The sequence below is a fragment of the Notamacropus eugenii genome, chromosome 5 (genome assembly GCF_028372415.1).
Source record: "Notamacropus eugenii isolate mMacEug1 chromosome 5, mMacEug1.pri_v2, whole genome shotgun sequence".
Lineage (NCBI taxonomy): Eukaryota > Metazoa > Chordata > Mammalia > Diprotodontia > Macropodidae > Notamacropus > Notamacropus eugenii.
The window spans coordinates 217,483,076-217,506,553 of NC_092876.1; the positions used below are offsets into that span (position 1 = coordinate 217,483,076).

Here is a 23,478-nt window from a genome sequence, read left to right on the forward strand (position 1 = left end):
TAAAAAATGCTATTATTCTACAACAACGCTGATTTTATTTCTTTAGGGAAACTATTCCAGAAGGTAAAAGAGTCAATCAGGCTTATTTTTTTGAAACATCCTAAAAGTTGCTGTGACTCAGTAGTTGGCTCCTTCTCCATGATGGATGATGATTACCCTGGTGCACAATACTCTATTTGTGAAAGTTTTTGAATAAAAATGGAATTACCTAGTTTTATCTACTACCCACTGTTATGCTGAACTGAAAGGAATAACTTTTTGATGTTATAAAACCTTTTAAAAGTTCTAATATCATATATCCAAGAAAGAACTTCTCTATATCTAAATCCTTTAAGGTAGTTACCATAACAATAAATTTTGTGGCATTATATACTCTTAGAGTTGATATTAAAAATATATTAAGGTTGTTTGACAAACTTAGGAATGACAGAATGATTACCAAGAAAAACTGCAATATTATGTAATCTTGACTGATGTATACTGTTTCTCCTAGCATATTCCTTAGGGCCTATTTTGGCAAAGAATACTTGTTTGGATGGACCTTGGTTAGTCTCATCCAATAAGGCAATATCATTTAGCCACTTATTTCACCTTATCCACTTATTTATTTCTACTTTCCTATAACATTTTCAGGGTTTTACTTATACACCAACTCTTTAATAGGCTTGTTAGGAGGTGGAAGTGAAAGTGTTTTGGAAAAGATAAAGTACAATAAAAATCAGAAATCAGAATATTTTAAGTGAGAGTGACAAAAAGAATACAAATGCCACCAGAGAGATACAAGTTAGGTGATTTGGACAGAAGTAGCATGTAACTAACAATTTAAATGCAAGTTGATTGACTAAGAGAGCTAAGAAACATTAACAGAATTATCAGGAAAGAGGAAAAGGTTGAAGATAGTACCTGGTCTATACTGGGAAAATGAAAAAAGTGAGCAGGGACTCAGATACAAACATAGCCTGAATGAGGTCTAAGAAACCAAGTAAGTTTCACCATAATGTTAACATATCATAACCAAGACCCATCATGAAGTCTTGCTGAAACATAAAGAACTATATAAATGTGTTATTAGCACACACCCTTCCAAAAGTGCAAAGGTACATTTCAGACTCTCTCTTAACAAATTTTGTATTGCAAGGGACCTCAGAATCCATTTTGTTCAGATCCTTGTTTTTGTGATTTATGAACATCCAGGTCACTCTCCCTTCTCCCCTATAAATTCAGTATCAAGTCTTCCTAGCATTATTAAGTGATAATGTTGGATAGTAATTGGAGCTGTTTAAACAAAGTCTTTTTTAAGTGCATGTTGTCTCTCTTTGCCTTTCCCTGCCCACATCAAATTGTAAAAATTTCTAATCTATCTGGAATCTACTAGTTACTTATCAAACTTTTATGGATATCCCTCAGCCAAAGAGGTTATATTCCCCCCACCACCACCACCACCATCTAATACCAGTAATTAATTACTTTAAAACTAGAAACTGATTCTAAATGTAGGGCTCTTTTCAATGTATCATGCTCAAAGTAATAATACTGTATTTCTCTAAAAATATCTTGTATTTCATGTTTTTAGCTAAATCAAATTGGTCAGTTTTTTCACCTCCCTCTCTCCTTCATTAGTTCAAATTATCTAAGACTTAGTTTTTAGCAGTGTACTATGTAACACAAAAGATTTTTTCCATTCTAAAAAGGTAGCAAGTCACTTCATAGGTTTTCTTTTTTTGTAAACTGAAATTTAAATTTTAACTGAAATGTATTTAAACTGTAATTTAGAAGATAAATTTCCATTTAGAGTGAGAAATCAATGAATGAGAGTATATTAAAACAAAAAACACTTTTAAATTTCTAAGAACAGTTGGGATTATAGGTTATATTAATCAACTTGATTAACATGGAATTGGGTAGAGTAAATGATTATTTTTGAAGTGATTAATTTGTGAAGTCAGTGATTTTTTAAAAGCTTACTGTGGTAGGATTCCTAAATTTTACTCTTAAATAGGCATTTTGTTTTTAAAGATCATAGTAAAGTTGCTAGAATTTTTTGATACTTTGTTTCGATTGTCATGTAGCAAAATTTTTCAGACTACAGATACAATTTAACTGACTTGTTAATAGCATTGTCAGTAGTGATTTCAGTTATTTCCTTGATTACCCTGAAAAACGACCATTTTTTTTGAGAAAGTTAAAGATACTGTAAAAGCACTCTAATTTAGAATAATGAGGAGGGTTCAATGTCTTGGGGAAAGTTTTAATTGCTGAATATTCTTAAAGGAAAAGCTTTTAAAATTTGATATAAAAATTATCAGTTTTTGGTACTTGCCACCCGGGAGTTTTCTCTTTCTCTCTGGTCCCCCATGGCCTCGCAGAATCGTGACCCAGGTGCCATGAGCGCCGCTGCTACCACCCGTAAGGGTGCTGAGCCTGGGACGTGCGCAGCCTGAGGGTCCATGGGCACGAGGTTACAGCAGGAATTGATGACCCTAATGATGTCTGGAGACAAAGGAATTCTGCCTTCTCTGAGTCAGACAGTCTCTTCAAGTGGGTTGGGACCATCCATGGGGCAGCTGGGACAGTGTATGAAGACCTAAGGTACAAGCTCTCTCTGGAATTCCCCAGCGGCTACCCATACAATGCTCCCACGGTGAAATTTGTCACACCTTGTTGCCATCCTAATGTGGATACCCAAGGCAATATCTGTTTGGACATCCTCAAGGACAAGTGGTCAGCTCTGTTTGATGTCAGGACCATCTTGCTATCTATCCAGAGCCTGCTGGGAGAACCCAGCATTGACAGCCCATTGAACACACATGCTGCTGAACTTTGGACAAACCTCACAGCCTTTAAAAAGTACCTGCTGGAAACCTACATGAAGCAGGTGACTGTCAAGGGCCCTGACCCTGGTTGCCCAGCCCACCTTCCTTCATCGTGTGTGTGTGTGTGTGTGTGTGTGTGTGTGTGTGTGTGTGTGTGTGTCTGTCTGTCTGTCTGTCTGTCTGTCTGTCTATGACTGTCTTTTTCTCTTCCTCATAATCTGTCTTCTTCCTCTTCTCTCTTCTGTTCAGGACTCTATTATGAACTGTTTTCCTTTTTCTTTTTTTTCTTAAGCTCTAGTCCAGCCTTCAACATTAATATATAAATAGAAGTTGTTTTTTTTTTTTTAAATTATCAGATTTTGTGAATGGAAATAAATTGATAAAATATTATGGAAAGACCAGATTATATAACAATGTTCTAGTTACATAATGTTATTAAATATAAAGGTGACTTGCCAGGTACCAAATTTGAAATCATTGTCAGTCAGTCAGTTAGTCGACACTTATTAAGTGTCTGATAATGTTCCAAACTGTGTACTAGACGCTTAGGAATACCAAGAAAGGCAAAAAAATACCAATCCTTACTCTCAAGGAGCCCTCAATATAATGAGAATGTCTTAGAAATGCTTTGTTTCTTTAGGTCGTCATTTTATTTAGCTGGAAATTCTTGTTTTGGTGCTTCTTAAATTGTGTAAAATCCAACAGTATCAAAGGAAGAAAGTATTTTTTTTTTTTAGTTAAGAATCATACATACTTTTTCAAGTTACTCATTCAGAATTAATTACTGGTGTCTGAACCAATGGGTCTTTTCTACTTAAAATGTAAGTAATATATTTAGAAGTCAGACAAGCCATAGAATTTTGAGTTAATTTCAGGTTTTCCTGAAAATGCGTAGAGATTAACATTCCTGAATATTCATAAAATGTACTTCACCCTGTTCAGATCCTTGTTGTTGTGATTTATGAACATCCAGATCACTCTCCCTCCTCCCCAATAAATTCAGTATTAAGTCTACTTTGCTCTCAACCTCTCCCTCTTTTAAAAACCCTGTTCCAGCAAGACCAGATACTGTGTTTAACCTTTTCCTTTTTCCTGATCATTTTGTTAATGTTTCTTAGCTCTCTTAGTCAATCAACTTGCATTTATTAGCACCTGCTGTATGCTAGGAACTGATACTTTATACTAGAAATTCAGAGACACAAGTAAAACAGCCCTGCACCTCAAGGAGCTTATTTTCTTTGGAAGGATACAAGTTATTGATTTTATAGTATGTACATCATGTTTCTTCCTGGACCAGAAAATATTAATTCCTTGAGAGTCAGGGGATTTGTGCCTGCATATAATACACATTTGACAAGTTTTGAATCAAGTGAAAGAAATAAAACTTTAATATTGAATATTTTTTGTATTATATTTGAAACAAACCTTTGCTTACTTAGGTTATAAATTTCTAGGTTGTTAAATTTGTGTATATTTATTGACCTAATGTTATCACTAATAGGCTTATATCCCAAAGTGATCAGAAAAAAAAAAGGAAAAGAATTCCATGTGTGAGAATTGTATAGTAGCACTTTCACCAGAGAAAAGAACTGGAAATGGGTTGGATGCTCATCAATTGAGGAATAGATGAATAAACTGTGCTTTGTAAATATGTTATTATGTTGTAAAAAATAATGGGAGGAGGGAAGATACTGTTTCAGATAATCTAGGGAAGACTATTATAAACTGGTACAGGGTGAAATAAGCAGAACTAGGATAAAATTTATACAATAACAACATTATAAAGAAAACCAAGTTGGAAAGGCTTTCGAAACCTTATCAGTGAAGTGATCAGCTATGATTCTGAGCATTTCAGAATGCTCAGATGAACTGACAGTTTTACCATTAGTTCATTAACATGCCTGTCTTTCTATAACCACTCTAATATTGCCTATTGCCAGCTTTTGCCACCTCCGTCAGTTTACTGTATGTGAGTTGAAATGCCAAAGCTATGTTCATTTGTCTCTTATTAATAAAAATAGTTTGCATTTATATAGTTCTCTTAAGTTTGCAAAGCAAATTAAATACATTATCTCATTTGATGCCCACAACAGTTCTGTGAGATAGGTGCTATTATTCTTATTTTACAGATGAGGAACTTGAGCCTGAAAGATATTAAGTGACTTGCTGAAGTAACACAGATAGCTATTAAGAATTCAGTCAGGACTTCTGAACTTCAAATCTCAACACTTTATTGGGTCACCTTGTTAGAGATATAAAGGTTTGATATAAAGATCTGTTCAAAGCCTTTCCCCCAATTAATTGTGTATGGCCATTGCTAGAAAAGATAATAGGGTCTAGGTATTTTGTTTTTAAGTTTGATGATGGGCATGTTTATAGGCAGCAGAGAAGGAAACAAGAGATTGATGATTAGAAAAAGAGGATGATTGTGGCAGCAAGATGTTGGAGACATAAGGGAATTGGATTAAGGGACAGACCTTGGTTAGGAGAAAGGCCATCTCATAATCTGAGACTGAAGTAGAAAAAGAAAGAATGGGGGATTTGATGTCAAGGGGAAAAGAAATGGAGAGTAGGAGAGAAGAAGAAGCTCATGGCACAGTAGCTGTGAGTTTCCTAAACGTGGGAAATATTAATGATCTTTGTCAATATCTATTCTTTTCATTTCCCATTTTTCTTCAGTATTTCTTCCTTTTTCTCAATAAAATATAGTGAACCTCAACTGAGTGATAGAAAATGGTAGTAGTGTGAGAAATTTTTTGTGAAAAGATCTGGGACAGTCACTATAGTGAACATGACAGAAAATCAACTAAGGAGGAAGCAAAAGGACTACCTTCCCCCAGTCAGAACCAGTTGGGATTCTATAACATACATTTATAGTGGGCCCAGTCAGTTGTGTGTAGCTTCTTTTATTTCTGCTCTGCAATGAGTTTGAGTGGAAGATGGAGATGATGGGGGTGATGCATGCTTGGGATTTGGCAACTTGTGAGCAACAACAGGAAAACACAAGGGGCTTCAAGAGTAGAGGAAGAATTTAGTATGATGAATTTGACTTTAAAAACCATCATCTCCAAATTTGTCTGTCTGCTGAATATCTAGGAAGACGTGAAATGTTGTCAGTTATATTATAGGACCATAGACTTAGGTTTAGAATTTACCTCAAAGGTAATCTATTCCAGCCTCCCCCCACCCCCCACCTCCTTTTATGGATGAGAAAACTGAATACCAGAGAGCTCAAGTGATCTGCATGAGATCACATAGGTAATGATAACAAAAATATAATTATTATATATTTAATATATGATGGGAACAGCTAGGTAGTACAGTGGGGTGCTGGCCTGGAATCAGGAAGGCTTATCTTCCTGAATTCAAATCTGGCCTCTCATGCTTACTAGCCACGTGACCCTAGGCAAGTCACTTAACCTTGTTTGCCTGAGTTTCCTCTTCTGTAAAATGAGCTGGAGAAGGAAATGGCAAACCATTTCAGTGTTTTTGTCAAGAAAACCCCAAATGGGGTTGGGGTCACAGAGAGTCAGACACAACTGAAATGACTGAACCACAATTTAATAGAATTCAATAATAATAATAATAATAATGTTTATATAGCACTTGCTATGTACTAGGCACCATGTTAAGCATGTTACAATTATTACCTTTTTGATCATCACAACAACCCTGTGAGGTAGGTGCTCTTGTTAATTCCATTTTACAGATGAGGAAATTGAGGCAAACCTAGGCTAAGGTACTTAGCCAGGGTTGCACAACTAGTAAATTCCTGAGGCCAGATTTGGATCTTCCTGATTGCAAGCCTGGTGCTTTATCTACTGTGCCACCTGTCTGCCACATAGAGTTCTAAGAGGAAAATCTAGTATTCGAATGCAGCATAGTCCAAACCTAATTCTTCTCTCTAACTTTCCCTTTTTAGTAGAACATAATGAAAAGCAACTCTTGCTTTTTTAATGAATTCTATTAACCTACCTTAAGGTAGGCATGTTTTTATTGGGTTTCCAATGTTGATGAATTTCAACGAATTCACTTGCATTCCTTCCCTTTATCTCCTCCCCCCAACCTTCTTATCACCAGCCACATGAATTTTCAGGACCCTAATTAAGATGTAGCCCTTGACCATGAAACAGAACAAAACTAACCAGCTTGTTATGGTAACGACATGGTTCTAATGTAACCAGCTATAGATAGGTTTGTTTTCATTTAACAACAAAATATGTAGGAGCACAATGGTAAATGCAGTAAAATATAAATAGGAAAAATAAAGAATGCTTGTAGCATCTAGTTCCTTTAAGGAAATTCTGAGAAGTGAAATTACTTGCCGAAGTACACTCAATAAGTCTTATGAACCTTTTAGCCCTATTATTCAAAATTGATTTTAAATTTGGAGCAGTGGCAATACTTGTGTTCAAATAGCCTGAATGCAGTACAGTGGTACGGACATTCTGATAAGCCCATATATTTTGGTCATCTAAAGCAGTGGTGTCAAACTCAAATAGAAATGGGACCCACTAAATCATAAGTACAGATCCAAATGGATATTGACTTACAAAATAACATTTTGGCATCATCTGTTTTGTTTTATTTTATTTTTAAAAGTATTTCCTATAACCTGGTTCTGACTGCTCTTAATCCTCTGACATCTCTGATCTATAACATTGTCTGTAACCTGAAGATTTTGAAGTACTGAAGGAGTACTGAAAGTAACATCTTTCTTTGCAAGTTACTATTCTATTACATGACTCCTAATATTGTGTTTTAACATGTTCTATAACTTGTCCTGATACAGTGGAAAAGGCACTAGTCTTAGTCTCTTAGGACATTAAAAACTTGCCTTTGTGGTTATTTACTAGCTGTGTGATCTTGAGGAAGTCATTAACCTTCCTCAGTTTCAGTTTCCTCATCTGTCAAATTGGAGGCTGGACTTAGCTTCTCACATCCTTTTTTGGATTTAGATGTATCATCTTAGTGTCTTGCTTATTTCTATTGATCCACTTGGTTGTAACTTTCAACTTACCCATAACCAATATTACTTCCTTAAGTCTTGAATGTGTATTTAACTAGATAAATTTACATAGGTATAGCTCATCTTTTTTCTGAGTGGGAAGGGGAAGGAATGTTATCATTTGCCAGACTAGAAGCACTGAAGTAAATATAGGTTTCGCCCATATCAGTTTTGTACTTTTGATAATTTCCTAGGTTGGTGGCAGAAATCATTGATTTCTTATGCTCCTTAGAAGAATTGGACAGCTGTCATATTTCTTGAGAATATTCATTTTCATGAAAGCCTTTAGTTTGCCGACCAAACCAAAGCATTTGACTTTTGTAGAATGGACATAGGATCGAGATTAGGAGTTGAAAGAAATTCCAGATATTATCTAGTCCAAATCCTCCCCCCCCCTTTTTTTAATACATAATGAGAAAACATGTCCCAGAAGTTAAGCTATTTGCTTAATATCATGCTTGAAATCTTTTGTTAAATATCTTCTTTTGTTGAATTGTGTTTTTTTTTTCCCTTGGGAACTGAGCAAACATTTCACTTACCAAAGAACATAAAGACTATACATGTGACTGATTTTCTACTATGGATAGATTTTTTAGTTAAATTCAGACGTTTATTAAACACCTACAGTGTGAAAAGCACTGTGCCTATCCTTTAGGTATTGGGGAAAGATACAGAGTTTAGATTCCTAAATTTGAGATGGAAGGAATGAGGGGGAAAGGGGAAGGAGGTAGACCTTAGTCTTGATGGATTTACTGGAGAGCTCTGTCAAATTTGGAGTACTAGAAGGACTGGAATTTAACAATATCTCAAAGGACCAATCTAAATCAATGGATGTGCTTTTAAATTATTCATAAAGCAAAGATAGAGACAGGAGAAAAATTATATTTCAAATTAAAATAATATCTGTTTTTAATTATTTGTAAAGGATATTTGTAGAAAAGGATTAGGGGGGACAAAAAGCACATTTGCACAGAGAGGAAAAAATACTTATCAACTCTTTCCTTTTGATCACTAATTTATGAATCACATTTTATACCTTTTTTGTCATGCATTTGCTACAAATTGATTATTTTGCAAATGAAGTATACATCTTGAGTATCCTGGCAATTTGTAGTGTTTAAAGTATAGGTATTTTGACTGGAGTAGTACCTGTATTTAACTTTGTCTCCATTAAACTACTCCCTTACCTTTTGGATGTATTCTTGACTGTTAATGTTTGAATTACAAACTTTTAAATATATTATCAAGTTGTTGATGAAGGCCATATTTAGAACATTGTAGGAACCATGAATAGGCCATTTTTCACTTTTTGTTGTCACTGAGTTTGCTTGCAGTTTGATTAAGTACATCTCTTATCTTATTTTTGCTATAGATAGGAGGAGCTCTGGCTCTTGCTTTTAGTTGTTCACTTTTGGAATCTGAACATCTGGGTGAGGGTCCTCATAATAGTTACAGATTTGGATCTCTTACACTGGGAAGAAGTTAGGGTTACATTTGGCTTCTCTGGAGATTTTAAAACCATAGTTTAATTTAGCAGCCTATGTACTTCTGTTACTTCTAGAAATGTTCTATTAATCTGTTGAAAATTTGCAACTGTGATGCACCATTGCTTTGCAAGTATTAAGGATAAATCAAAGGATATAATTGCTATAGCGATGCAGCTTTTGTTGAATATTGGTTTCATGGTATTGAACATGACATTTGTAGATACATTAATATCATTGCTGCTAGCATTGTCTTTTCCCATTTGAGGAAATCTATTGAACAAATATTTGTTTTTAGTGTTTATTGCCAACCAAAATTTCAGGACAAATTTGTCTGGGTTACTTGATAAATACTGAATAAATCTATAGACTGCCTTGCAATTGTACATCAATTACATAGTTATATGTCATAAAAGTATATATTATATATATTATGTATAAAAATATATGTAATAAGAATAAATGGTTTTTGACAACTTTCAATAAAAAGTTTCCACGGTGAGGGTACTAGATAAAACTTTCTTGAAATAGTCTTCTGCTTTTCAGTTTGGAGGTCAAAATGAAGATAACTCCTTATACCTAGGAAGTGATTATATTACACAGTATTATTGAACAAAGGACACTGCCAGAAGCTATTATGTATGTTTGTTATAAGTAGGATTCTGCCACTGATAACAACATGAATGACATTAAGATCAATGCACTTTTCGAATTCGTATAGTGTATTGAATAAGCTATCACTTCCTGTTGCTAGTTTGCCCTCAGCATCTATATATTTCTGAATATTTCTAGTATTGGCTCACTGAATAAAATTAGAAAAGAAGAAACAGGACCTTTTTTTAGTGACATGAGTTGGAGAATATGCAGTAGGGCCATACCAAAATGTGATAACAATTAGCTGTTGCAAGTGTCATCGCACTGTATCCAGTTCCCAAGAAGAACCATCTTTACTTCTCAGACAGTGTAGCTCTTCATCAGTTTTGTCATGAACTTAGGTTCAGTAAAATCTGAATTTTTTATTACCTTTTAGATTGTCAGTTGTTGAAGGAACTTCATTGATTTTTTCATCTTCTAATCAGATAAGTGAATATGTTCTCTCTGCCTCAGGAATTGCAGTTGTAGCATTTACATCATCGAATTAGCCATCTGAAAGTTCACCATTGGAGGAGTTGAATGGGATACTTTTATTATTTCTAAAATCTGTTCATCAGAGAATATCAGGATATCCTATCAATAAGTGTGTAAACAAAGCTATGTTACCATGACAGCTAAATCATAAATTCTAAACATTGAAAAACATCAGAAAGAAATAAACTTGTGAAATAATAGAAATTACATGAAAAGATTAAATTGTATTTTACTTTGTAGATGCTTTATTTACAAGGTTTTATAAATGTTTGAATTCTACTTATTCTTCGATGACAAAAGATTAAGATGAGCTGAGAAATAATGTAATAGAAATAAATATAGGGACTTTTTTCTTAATTACATCAAAGGTTTTGAGCATTTACAACATTTGATGCTTTATAGGTAGAACAACATGTTTTATTTGTATTTTTTATAAGTCTCTTAGAGTGCTAAGAAACATTGATAACAAAAGATAGAGAAAAAAATCAACATTGTCACTGCTCAGAGGCCTGAAGTCTTTCAGAGTTTCTTGTCTTTACAGTTTTGTCATTTTATCAGTTGCTCTCCTGATTTTACTCATTTTATTCCGCAACAGTTCATAGAAGTCTTCCTAGAATGTAAGGAAGTAGTAACATGCTTCATCATTGGATATTTGGAATTTTGATTGATCTGTGGAACAATCAGAGTTATTAAGTCTTTACTTCTGCTGAGACATAGTAGATTTTGCATTTGCATTGCCTCCTTATTGGTCAGCATGAATCTTTGTGTTTGAAGTGTGTTTTCTTGCAAACAGCATATTATTAGATTCTGCTTGCTAATCTAGTCTTCTGTCCCTTTTATCCTGTGGGTAAGTTCATCCCATTTACGTTCACAGTTAAGATCATGAGTTGTGTGTTTCTCTCCATCTTATTATCTTAAATTTTTTATGTACACTTCTTATTCCCTCACTCAGAGCCCAAGTACGTGTACTTATCCTTTTGATGTTCTTTTAAGACCCTCTTTGTGATCCACTCATCTTAGAGTTGTTTTGTCTAGGATTAATCCCTCCCTAAATCTACCTAGTCTGTTATTTGCCTTCCCCTTTATCCCCTTTCCTTCCTGTTTCCATATTGATTGAAATGTATTTCTGTATGCAGCTGTGTATGTATATGTATTCTTCCTTTGATCAGTTCAGTTTGAGTGAGGTTCACTTGTCCCATCCACCCCTCCCCACCTCTTTCTTTCTTATGTAGAGACTTTCATTTGCTCTTCTGAATGAGAAAATTTCCCCCACTCTTCCTTTTTCTTTCTCCCCCTAATATATTCTCCTCCCCCTTTCCATTCCATTTTTAAGATTACCACATCTAAGAAAATTACTCCCAGATCCTGTGTCTTATGGTTGTTGTCCTTCCTCTTCGAAGAGGACCAAAATAACATCACCATTGTAAAGTGATATTTCAGTGTGTCCAACTGTGGCTGATCAGACCAATATGAACTTGGCATGCTCTACCACAGGTTGGGCACAGATAGTCCGTGTAAATATGTGGGGTGGATATCCCAAATTAGCACATCCTACATTTACTTTGTGCTATCTCAATTCTGCTTTGCTCAAAGAGCACAGCACCTTTTCTTATGTGGGCATGCCATGCTGAGTGGTCCTGTGCTAGTGTCTCCCATGTTGCACAGTCAAATCCAAAGTTCTTGAGAGAGACCTTGAGAGTATCCTTGTATTGTTTCTTCTGGCCACCATGTGATCGCCTGCCCCATTCAAGTTCTTCATAAAATAGTCTTTTTGGCAAGCGTACATTTAGCATTCGAAAAATGTGGCCAGCCCATCAGAGTTGTGCTCTCTGAAGCATAGTTTGAATGCTTGGCAGTTCAGCTTGAGCAAGGACTTCAGTGTCTGGTACCTTATCCTGCCAGGTGATTCTCAGAATCTTCCTAAGACAGTTCATATGGAAACAATTCAGTTTCCTGGCATGGCACTGGTAGATTGTCCATGTTTCACAAGCATATAACAATGAGGTCAGCACAATGGCTCTGTAGACCTTCAGTTTGGTAGTCTAATACCTCTTCTTCTGTCCCAGACCTTTCTTCAGAGCCTCCCAAACACTGATCTGGCTCTGGCAATGAGTGCATTAACCTCGTTGTCACTGTGTACATCCCTGGAAAGTATACTTCCAAGGTATGTAAACATCTAATAGATTATGTGATTGTAAGGAGAAGAGGTAGACAAGATGTGAGAGGCAACGTATGGTGCAGAGTGCTGGACTGACCACAGACTTATCCTTTCCAAGCTAAATATTCTCATTCATCAAAGGTGCCACCCCTAAGGCAAAATGACTACCAGAAGAATTAATGTCAACAAATTAAAGCTTTTCTCCAAGTGTGAACAGTTTGCTGCTGACTTGGAAGGAAAGTTGAGCCAATGACACGCAGTTGGCAGCAGTGGAGCAGAAAAGGAATAGGCAGCTCTCAGAGATTTGGTGTGCAGCACTGCATTTGCTCATCTGGGTCAGAGCACTCACAAACACCAAGGCTAGTTTGATGAAAATGATGGAGAAATTCAGAAGCTGCTAAATGTGTCTTATACAATAAGCATTAAGTGCCTACTGTGTGCCAGGCACTGTGCCAGTCTCTAGGGATACAAAGAAGGAAAAGACATTCTTTCCCCCCAAGGAGCTTTCAGTTTAATAAGGGAAATAACACACAAAAGAAAGCTGAAAATGGGAGATGGCGTGGGCAGAAGCTGCCCGCAACATGAGCATAATGATGGTGGAGTCACAACCAATCAGTCAACAAGTAGGAAGTGAAAAGTTGACTGGACTTCTGGCCCCTTTTTAAAGGGAGACTTTGGGAGGACTTTTATGCTCTGCTCTCCAGAGGCAACTGAGTGTATTGATGATATGTGAGTACCAAAACTAAAACAGTCTCCATGATGATGATGATGACCCTCTTTGGGGTAGGGTGTGCGTGAAGGCCATGGTGATAGTGCAGTTGAAACTAAGCTGAACAGGTGGTGAGAAATGAAGAGCTGATTGAGCTTCTGGGCCCTCTTTGAAGGAAGGCCTTGGGAGAAGTTTGATGCTCAGCCTTCTAGCTGTCTAGTCAGAGGGACAGAGGCAACTGAGTGTACTGATGAGTTGACTCCTTTTATGACAACCAATGATGAGATGGTTCTGAGGGGACATGTGTTATCTCCCTATATTAGAATGTAAACATTTTATCTTCATTTAGTCCCATTTCATTGTTGTTCATGCTTAACCTTTTATATTTCTCTTGACTTTGTGTTTGTATTCCAACATTTCTACCACAGCTTATTTTTTTCCCCCTCAGGATTGCTTGAAAGTTCTTTCATTAAAGGTCCATTTTTTTTTTCCCCTGGAGAATTTTTCTGTCTTTCTGAATAATTTATTCCTATTTATAAGCCTATATTTTTTGTTTCTAGAATATTGTATTCTGAAGTCTTTGCTCCTTTGTAATGGTCATTGATAAATTGTATATGATTCTGAGTATGATTCTTTGGTTTCTGAATTCTTTATGACTGCTTGTAGGATTTTTTTTATTTGACCTGGAAGTCCTGAGTTTGGGCTCTTTTTGTTTCCGGAAGTTTCATTTTGAAATTTATTTCAGTAAGTAACTGAGCAATTCTTTCTGTATCTATTTTGCCTTCTGGTTCTAAGAGACCTGGACAATTTTTTCTTTTGATTTCTTGAAATATGTGCCTTTTTTTTTTTTTTGGCCATAGTTTTCAGATAGCACAGTAGTTTTAAAATATTCTGACCTTGATCTGTTTACCAGATCAGTTCTTCTAGTATGAGATACCATTGTCTTCTATTTTTTCAGTTTTAATATTGTTTTAATATTTTAATTTTTTTTGTTTTAGTTGCTTCATTGTAATATATTGCAGTAGTTTGTTGTTGATTTGAGAAAGTTTTATACCTCTTATTGCCAAGATGTTAATTCCTTTTCCACTCTTTCTTCCACAACTCTCCTTTATTTTCCATTTGCCCTGACAGTATAATTTTTTTCCAACTGTTTCCTCTAATATTCCTCTCCCTTCATCTGTTTGAAGAATTCTGGTTATACTTTATGCCCATGCTATGTTTTTCTTTAGTCTTTGCTTTTAGATACTCTCTTGGGGGATTTTACATATATCTTGTATGTTCCTATCATCGCTTTTTGTGGTGGGATTCTTTTGTGTGTTTTGTTGTCGTTTGCTCATTCTTCCAGCCTACTTCTTAACTTTGGACTTTATGTTTGGGTCAGGCTCTTCGTTCTTCTAGAAGAAATATCTGGGCTGGGCTTGCTCTTATTTTCTTGGAATATTAAGTGTTGTGTTATTCCAGAGACAGGGACATCTCAAACTGGGAGCCTACAAGCTCTCTGTATTCTCAGAATGGTATTGTTGAGGACAAAATCTGATTCCTGCACCCCTGGTCCACGTTTTGCAAGTTCCTTGGATTCAGGTCTGAGCAAGAGGTCTAAGGATTGCCTCATTTGGATTCCAGTAGATTGTGGTTAGACTCAGCAGTTATCAGCCACTTGATATGCTCTGCTGGTTTAGAATGACAGAACTGCAGGCTACACTTTAGCTTGAGTTTCTTAGCCTGATTATTTCCCTGAAGCCTTCAAACTTATCTGGAAGCTGGGACTAAGATCCCTGCTCTTCTGTGTGTCCAGTGTCATAGCCATTGAGTCACTGTGTTGCTTTTGAACTTTCATTTTGTTCATTACGCAATTGCTGACAATTGCTCCTTACGCTGGAACACATCTAGGTCTAGGTGGATCCTCTCCTCAGTCCCCTTTCCCTGCAATTGGACAGTGAGTAGCAGAGCTGCCAGTTGGTACCAGTTTCAGCATCCTGCACAAGATCAGGCCCTTCTTTGTGGGTGTGTCTTATTGTCCTAATGTATAACTTCAGCCCTCTTTCAGTCCCTGCACTGGAGTGCTCTGCATGGCAGTCCCCTAGATCTTGACCTGTGTCTGCTGACACATATTTCTCTCTATGTCCACCTTAGCTGGCAGATTGACTCATTGTGACTTTTTATTGTATTTACTATCAGGACTCAGTCTGTTATATTTTCTAAGTCATACAGGAATCATAGGAGAAAACTGGATTATACCTCTTCCTCCTATTTCATCATACTGACTCCTCCCTCCCCAGATTTTATATATATATTTTAACAAGTATGAGTGGGAGATGAATTCGTAACCAAGGATAGAGACAGTTGTAAAAAAATAAAATAGATCATTTTGATTATGTGAAGATGAAAAACTTGCACAAACAAAATCAATATGGGAAAAAGAATCTTTCTGTAGCATGGTGTCAGAGGATTTTATAAACAAGATTTATATACAGCTGTCAGAAATATAACATCTAAAACCATTCCCTCATGGAGAAGTGGTTAAAGAATATGAGCAACAAAGGGCTATAAAAATGTGTGTACCCTTTGATCCAGCCATACTGCTTCTAGGGCTGTATCCCAGAGATCATAAAAATGGGAAAAGGACCTACATGTATTTATAGCAGTCCTTTTTGTGGTGGCCAAGAACTGGAAAACGAGAGGATGCCCATCAACTGGGAAATGGCTAAACAAGTTGTGGTATGTGAATATGATGGAATAGTATTGTGCTATGAAAAATGAGCAGGTGGACTTCAGAAAATCCTGGAAAGACTTATGTTAACTGATGCTCAGTGAAGGGAGCAGAACCAGAAGAACGTTGTTCACAGAAACAGCCACAGTGTGCAAAGATTGATTTTGCTGGACTTAGCCCTTCTCAGCAATGCAAGGACCTAAAACGATTCCAGAGAACTCATGATAGGAAATGCTATGTACATACAGAGAAAGAACTATGAAGTCGGAATGCAAAACGAAGCAGACTATTTTCAATTTTTGTTTTATTTTGTTTTGCTTTTTGTCTTGCTTATGGTTTCTCCCATATATTATAATTCTTCTATTCAACATGATTAATGTGCAAATGTGTTTAGTAGAAATGTATGTGTAGAGCCCATATCACATTGCATGCCAAAGGAGGAGGAGAAAATTTAAAACTTACAGAATTGAATGTTGAAAACCAAAATAAATAAATTGAAAGTAAAATATAAATAAATTGGAAAAAAAAGAATATGGTCAAATTTTTCTAACTGTTAACAAAGAAAGCTCCAAGTCCCTTTTAATAAGATAAATACAAAACAAAACACCCTTGAGGTTTCTCACACCTAACAAATTTACAAAGATGGGAAAACTCAGTGTTTGGTGAGAGGTTGTGGAAAGACATGTATGCTTATGTGGTAATATTGTGAATTGATCTTACTATTCTGGAAGGTAATTTGGAATTATACAAATATGACATGACTGAAAATGCCTATATCCTTTGATTTTAGAGAGTCCAATGATTTGTTAAGCATGTACCCCCAAAAAATTCATTAGCAAAAAGAAATGGTCTGTATACACCAAAATATTTCAAGTAGAAAATACTGTGGTTTCAAGGACCTGGAAATAAAGTAAATGCCCATTGATTCAGTAATGGTTAAACAAATTGGGGTATGTGAATGTAATGGAATTTTACTGTGGTAGAAGAAATGAACATGATAAAAAAAAGAAGCATGGAAAGACTTATATAAGCTGATAACAAAGTAAAGTAAGTTTATCCAAATTAACATTATATACAATGACTACAACAAATTAAATGAACAGCAATCACAAATAATGGAAATTGAATGTTTTGAAATTATGAAGAACAAGCTTGATCCCAAAGAAGAGATGAGAATACATTTTCCCCACAATGCCCTACAAGTTGAATTCCATGGGTCAATATTGCTCATATTTTTTTCTTTTCCTTTTTATTATAAGGAATGATTCTCTGGGAGAGAGGAGAAAGGATGTATGTCAAAAAAAATCTATTTTTTAAAATGATTGGTTGTTGTCCTTCATTTTCAAAGAGGAGTAAAATAACATCATCATGATAAAGTAAAGTTTCAGTGTGTCTGATTGTGGCTGATCAGACCAATATGAGCTCTGTGCTCTACCACAGGTTGGGCACAGATAGTCCGTGTGAATATTTGGGGTGGATACTCCAAATTATCGCATCCTACATTTACTTTGTGCTGTCTCCATTCTGCTTTGCTCATAGAGCACAGCATCCTTTCTGATGTGGGCACACCAGGCTGAGTGATTCTGTGCCAGTGTCTCCCATGTTGCACAGTCAAATCCATAGTTCTTGAGAGAGACCTTGAGAGTGTCCTTGTATCATTTTTTCTGGCCATCATGTGATTGCCTGCCCCGTGCAAGTTCTCCATAAAATAGTCTTTGGCAAGCGTACATTTTACATTTGAACAGCATGGCCAGCCCATTAGAGTTATGCTCTCTGAAACATAGTTTGAATACTTGACAGTTTAGCTCAAGCAAAGACTTCAGTGTCTGGTACTTTATCCTGCCAGGTGATCTTCAGAATCTTCCTAAGGCAGTTCAAAGGGAAGTGATTCAGTTTCCTGGCATGGCACTGATAGACTGGCATACAACAATGAGGTCAGCACAGTGGCTCTGTAGACCTTCAGTTTGGTAGTCAGTCTAATACCTCTTCTCTCCCAAACTTTTCTTCAGAGCGTGTCAACTTCATTGTCAATGTGTACATCCCTAGAAAGTACACTGCCAAGGTAAGTGAACTTACCCACAGCATTCAGAACTTCTCCATTTGTTGTAACCTATGGTTCCACATATGGGTGGTGTGGTAGTAGCTGGTGGTGACTTATCATTTCCAAGCTAAATATTCACATTCATCAAAAGTGCCACCACCAAGGCGAAATGACTACCAGAAGAATGCTTTGAAGAACAGTCTATGAAGGTGATAAATTCATTATAGATTTTCTAAATGCAGATATGACTGAGCCCTTTATACATTAACACCAGAACAGATAGTAAACAATTTCTGCCTTTATTTCTTTATTTCCCTAGTCCCCACCATCAGTTTGCCTAGTCATTTGAGTAGTCAATAAGTAAAAGATTCTAACAGTAGAACAGTTCATCCAGGTCTTCTCAGAAATCTCCAATTTGATTCACCGAATGATTAAAGATTGTGTGTTAGGATGCATTAGAATGCAGTTGTTTTGAACTACTTTGAAATCTCATTGAATATCTGATCAAAGCTATATGCCTAGCCACATCTTCAAGCATCAATTAGCTTTTCTTATGTGGTAAGCATTTGATGTAGTATGGCTTTGTTTTATTCAAACCTTTTCCTTTCATAATCAATAATTAAGTGATCAAAGAATGTAAATATTAGTTTCAGAATTTTTATTATTTTTATTATGAATACAAAAACAAAATATGAATATTAGGACTAGCTAACTTAATCTTTTTGTTTTCTACTAGTTCAAAATGCATCTCTTAATGGCCAACATCCTCTTAGATCTTCTTTTTGACTTTATGCATTCAAGACTTAGTCTTTTAGTCTTGGCTATTTTTTCCTAAAATCTTTTTTGGCTGCCATAGTTACTCTGCTCCCTGTCATGTCACCTTTCTCGGGACAGATTAGGAATCCCTTTCCTTCTGCTACTTTTTTTGGTAAGGGTGGTGCTTGCTGTAATTTTAATATTGAGTTGTGTGGTTTGGGAGGGATGTTTACCCATGAGTGTGTTCTTCCTTAGTTGCCAAAGAAGACCATGCCATCATAGAAATGATGACATGACTTACACTTGACTTTGTTTTGACCGTGAGAGGGCTGTGCGGGTCACCAACCTCACTTCTCCTCCAGAGCCATCTGAATCTAGTGATGAGATATTCATCGGGATGACTGGAGATGACCCAGGATGAGGCAGTTGGGGTTAAGTGACTTGCCCAAGGTCACACAGCTAGTGAGTGTCAAGTGTCTGAGGTGAGACTTGAACTCAGGTCCTCCTGACTCCTGCACAGGTGCTCTATCCACTGCACCACTTAGCTGCCTGAAGCAATTTCACTGGGTGCTGAAAAAAAAAACCACAGGAAATATAAAAGCAGAGGCACTGCTATTGGCGGCAGAAGACCTAGTTTAGTTTTTTAAAGTACTTATTCATTTAATATGATAGTAACAAAACTTCCTTCTTTCTCTTTGTCTTCTTCAGAAATACTTTCTCCCCTCTTTTCTGTCCTCTTTGAATGTTTCATTAATGCTCATTTCTTTAAAAAAAAAAGTGATTGTCATCTCCCTCCTTCACAACTCACCTCACCCAAGATAGAAGGCATCCCTTGTAAGAAGCATCAAGCATAAAAAAGTCTACACTGTAAGTACTTCTGACTGCTTATGGAGTCTATCACCTATTTCCTCTCAGCAAAGAAATCAGAACATTTCATCAGTCATCTCAAGTCGTGATTGGTCATTGCATTGTTCACATTAAATCTCTCAAAGTTTTACTTTGCATCATTGTCCTAGTATAAATTGTTCTTACTTTGTTTTACATCAGTTCATCTTCTTGGGTTTCTCTGAATTTGCTATTTTCTTCATTTCTTACAAGAATAATATTCCTTTACATTCACATATGGTGATTTGTTAAGCCCTTCCCCAAATGATATGCAGCCACATTGTTTTCAGTTCTTTGCTACAATAAAAAAAAAAAAAGTATCCACTACAGTACCACAATGACATATAACATTGGCTTTGGAAGAGGAATATAAAGGTAGATATGATTCATAAAATGCTAATAATGCAACCTCACTGAACATTTTATGGGTTTCCTACAGTGACTAGTTTTTGTGACTATTTAGTTCTACAAATTTATTTAGTTCTGAATGGAATGAAAAATAGTAATGCAGAGCTACCAGGGTGTGGGAATTTGGGAGGATAAGTAGCAAGGTGGAATAACAGAAAATCAGGAGGAGTGGATACATGCTCTGGGTAAACCACTGTTTTTTCCACATTTGAATTTATAACTTTGTCTTCTTTGTCATGCACAAGAATATAATGTATAAAATATAAAATATTAACTTCACAAATATAGTAGTAACTTCTAATTTTAATGTTTTTTAATATAAACTAATAACTGGAAGTAATCATGTAATTGATGAATAAGTTAATAATTATTTGATAGACAATGTAGTTTTATTATATATTTTCTATACTTGAAAAATCAAGCCAGACTAACAATCATACAGTCTTGTTTCATAATTACTTTGTTTTTATCAGTACCATAATTTCTTTTGCACAAGTGTCATAAATGATTTCTACACTCCCAATTGCACACTATATGCATCTCTAGCACAACAATAAACATGAAACCAAAGAACATTGAGTTGTTTCAGTAGAAAAATGCCAGGCCTAGAGGCCTGAGGGCTACCCGAGTCTTCTTACCTCTATCCCGAGGTCTTCGGTTGGCCAAACCGGATGCTTGTATGAGAGAAAGGACGTTCCAGAGTCGAACAAGGGTTGAGCTTTATTTCAGGGTCTAGTTACAAGTGCAGGGGAATTCTTCCTTAGGAGGGAGCGAAGAATCTCCCAAGGAGGCAAAGATCTTACAATAAGAGATTGGAAGTAGAAGTATAAGTGGGGAGAGAGGGGGAGGGGAGAGAGGAGAGAGGAAAAGCGGAGCCTTGTTGTCCTGTCCACTCTGCGCCCTTCCGCCCAAGAGAACTTTCAGGCTTTCCTGATCCTACTTAAACTCTCCAGCAGCATAGTTTGCATCTGAATACCGTGCTGTTAGATAACAATAGTGTGCCCAGATCCGGGACAATCTTGAGGGCGGGGAGAGCTCTCTCCCATCACGTTTCTCACGGGAAGAGGCGGAAATACACAAGATAGCTCGGTTCACCTCGATTCCCAGTCGTTTCCTGGGGGGTCTCGTGAGAACTCTAAGATTTAGAAGTTCCCACCTTTACCCGCCGGAGACTGTCCACCTGGAATTGAGCTTCCATCCCCAGCAGAAAAAGAAATGAATCGTCATAAGGAACTGTGCTTAATATCTGAGTCAAAGTTTATTATGCACAATTCAGGTTTTTTTTTTTTTATGTTTTTGACTTTAAAAATTGGCTTTGCATTTTAGTAAAGATAACCCTAAAAAGTTACATGTTCATTATTAAATAAGTCATTCCTAATGAAATTTTGCTTGCAATAAGGCATTCTGTTTCCCTTAATTTATTTTAACAGTAACCTTAGGGAAAAATCAGAGATGTGTGAAATAGTAGTCTCCATTTGTCTTATGAGACCACTGAGGCATAAAAGAGTTTGTGAAATGCTCTGTGTCAAAGCTTAAGTTGGATCCCTCTGATTCTGGTCTAAGACTTTATCTACTTTATCATGCTGTTCTTTAAAATGAATCTAAGGGACACTTCAGCCTGAACTATTCCGCCTTCACTATCTGTAGCTGATTAACTTTTTTTTTATAATTTTGAGCCATCTAGAAATGCTGTTTTAAGCTTTTCTTCTCCCCATTTTAATCTATACAAAATATCTTAGGAAAGGGGAGAGGAAAAATAATTTAACTGGGTATCTCAACACAACCATTCGTGACTTTATTTTGGGTATGTCACATTCTTATTTGTAAAATGGGATGTGGAAATGGATTAGCTCATAGTATCATAAATACAGAGCTGTAAAGAGACTGTAGAAACCATCTAGTATAACCTCTATAGAGAGAAGTTAGATTTACAGTTGAGAAAACTATGACCCATGATGTTATGGTGCATCATTTGTTCCTAGATACATAGAATTCAAATTGAAAAGAAATTGAGTATTGAGGCAGCATAGTACAGTATAAAGAATATTGAACTTGAGAGTCATGAAATGAAAGAAAGAGGGAAGGCATTATGTGCTAGGCATTGTGGTAAGCACTTTGCAAATACCATCTTATTTGATCCTTATGATAACCCTGAGGGGTAGTCACTATTATTATCCCCATTTTATTGTTAAGAATGCTAAGGCAAACAGGTTCAGTTTCTGAGGCTGGATTTGAACTCAGATGTTCTTGGCTCCAGGCTCAGTACTCTGTCCACTGCATCACTAGCTGTCTTATGGGACCCAAGTTTGGATTTTAGCTTAGTCATTTAATAGCTGTGTGATTTGGGGCAAGTTACTTAAGTTCTCTCGCTCTCACTTTATTCATCTGTAATATGAAAGAGGATGATTTAAATGATATCTCTTTCAAGTCTAAATCTGATTTGTCTGTGTATAGGCGGTAACTATTGTGAATTCATGCCATATTATAAAAAGTCAAAGTCCTTTACTAAAAGTAAGATTGATTTGTATTTTCATTAACAGAATCATTGTTTCTGTTTTTGTATACATTTATTTTTTTCTCAGTAAAATTTTTATAATTATCTTTGCAAGTTACACTGTTATAATTTATTTAGCACTAAGTTAAATAAGATCCTTTTCCTCCCCTTTAGAACAAAGGACAATAAAGATACATAAAATATCATCAAAGAATAAGTCACATTTATTATTCTTTATTAATGTATTTATATTAGTGTAAATATGTATTTACATTAATAGTGAGAAAGAGGGTAGTAGTGATTTGGTGAATGAAAAGGGAGTCAATATTTGCATTTCAAGGGAAATAGATTAAAAACAATAATAATAGCTAGCATTTATATTGTACCTATTATGTGCCAGGCACTGTGGTAAGTGCTTTACAAACATTTTTTTTAATTCTAACAACCCTCTATTGTAGGTGCTGCTATTTCTCCCATGTTACAGTTGAGGAAACGGAGCCAAATTGAGGTTAATTTAAATGATTTGCCCCAGTCATTCAACTAGTAACTGAGATTGGATTTGAACTGAGATCTTCCTGACTTCTGGCCAGTGTTCTGTCTACTATATCACCTAACTGTATCATTTATTCCAAGCAGTCAAGAAAGTTTTTCAGAAGATGATAAGATTTCAAAAGTTTAATGTTAAAAATATCCATTTCCAGTTTGGGTTGTTAGAAACACAGGAAAAAAAAAACTGTGGTAACTAGTAGATCCATTGTTCTTGAGATTAAATTTTAAAAGATTAATCAAGAGTTGCTAATAAAGCCACAGTGGAGAAGGGTTTAAGTTCAGACCCAGAAGTGAACCATTAAATAGGTAGAATTATGTTCTCAAGCCTCTCAGTT

General features: G+C 36.0%; 1 protein-coding gene and 1 pseudogene across 8 annotated transcripts in view; both read left to right on the forward strand.

The window, feature by feature from the left end:
* LOC140505760 (ubiquitin-conjugating enzyme E2 C pseudogene) overlaps nucleotides 1–22,098 on the forward strand; it is a 67,345-nt pseudogene extending 45,247 nt beyond the window's left edge.
* Nucleotides 1–23,478, forward strand: part of PKP4 (plakophilin 4) — a 256,480-nt gene that overhangs the window by 45,554 nt on the left and 187,448 nt on the right. The window lies entirely within an intron of this gene.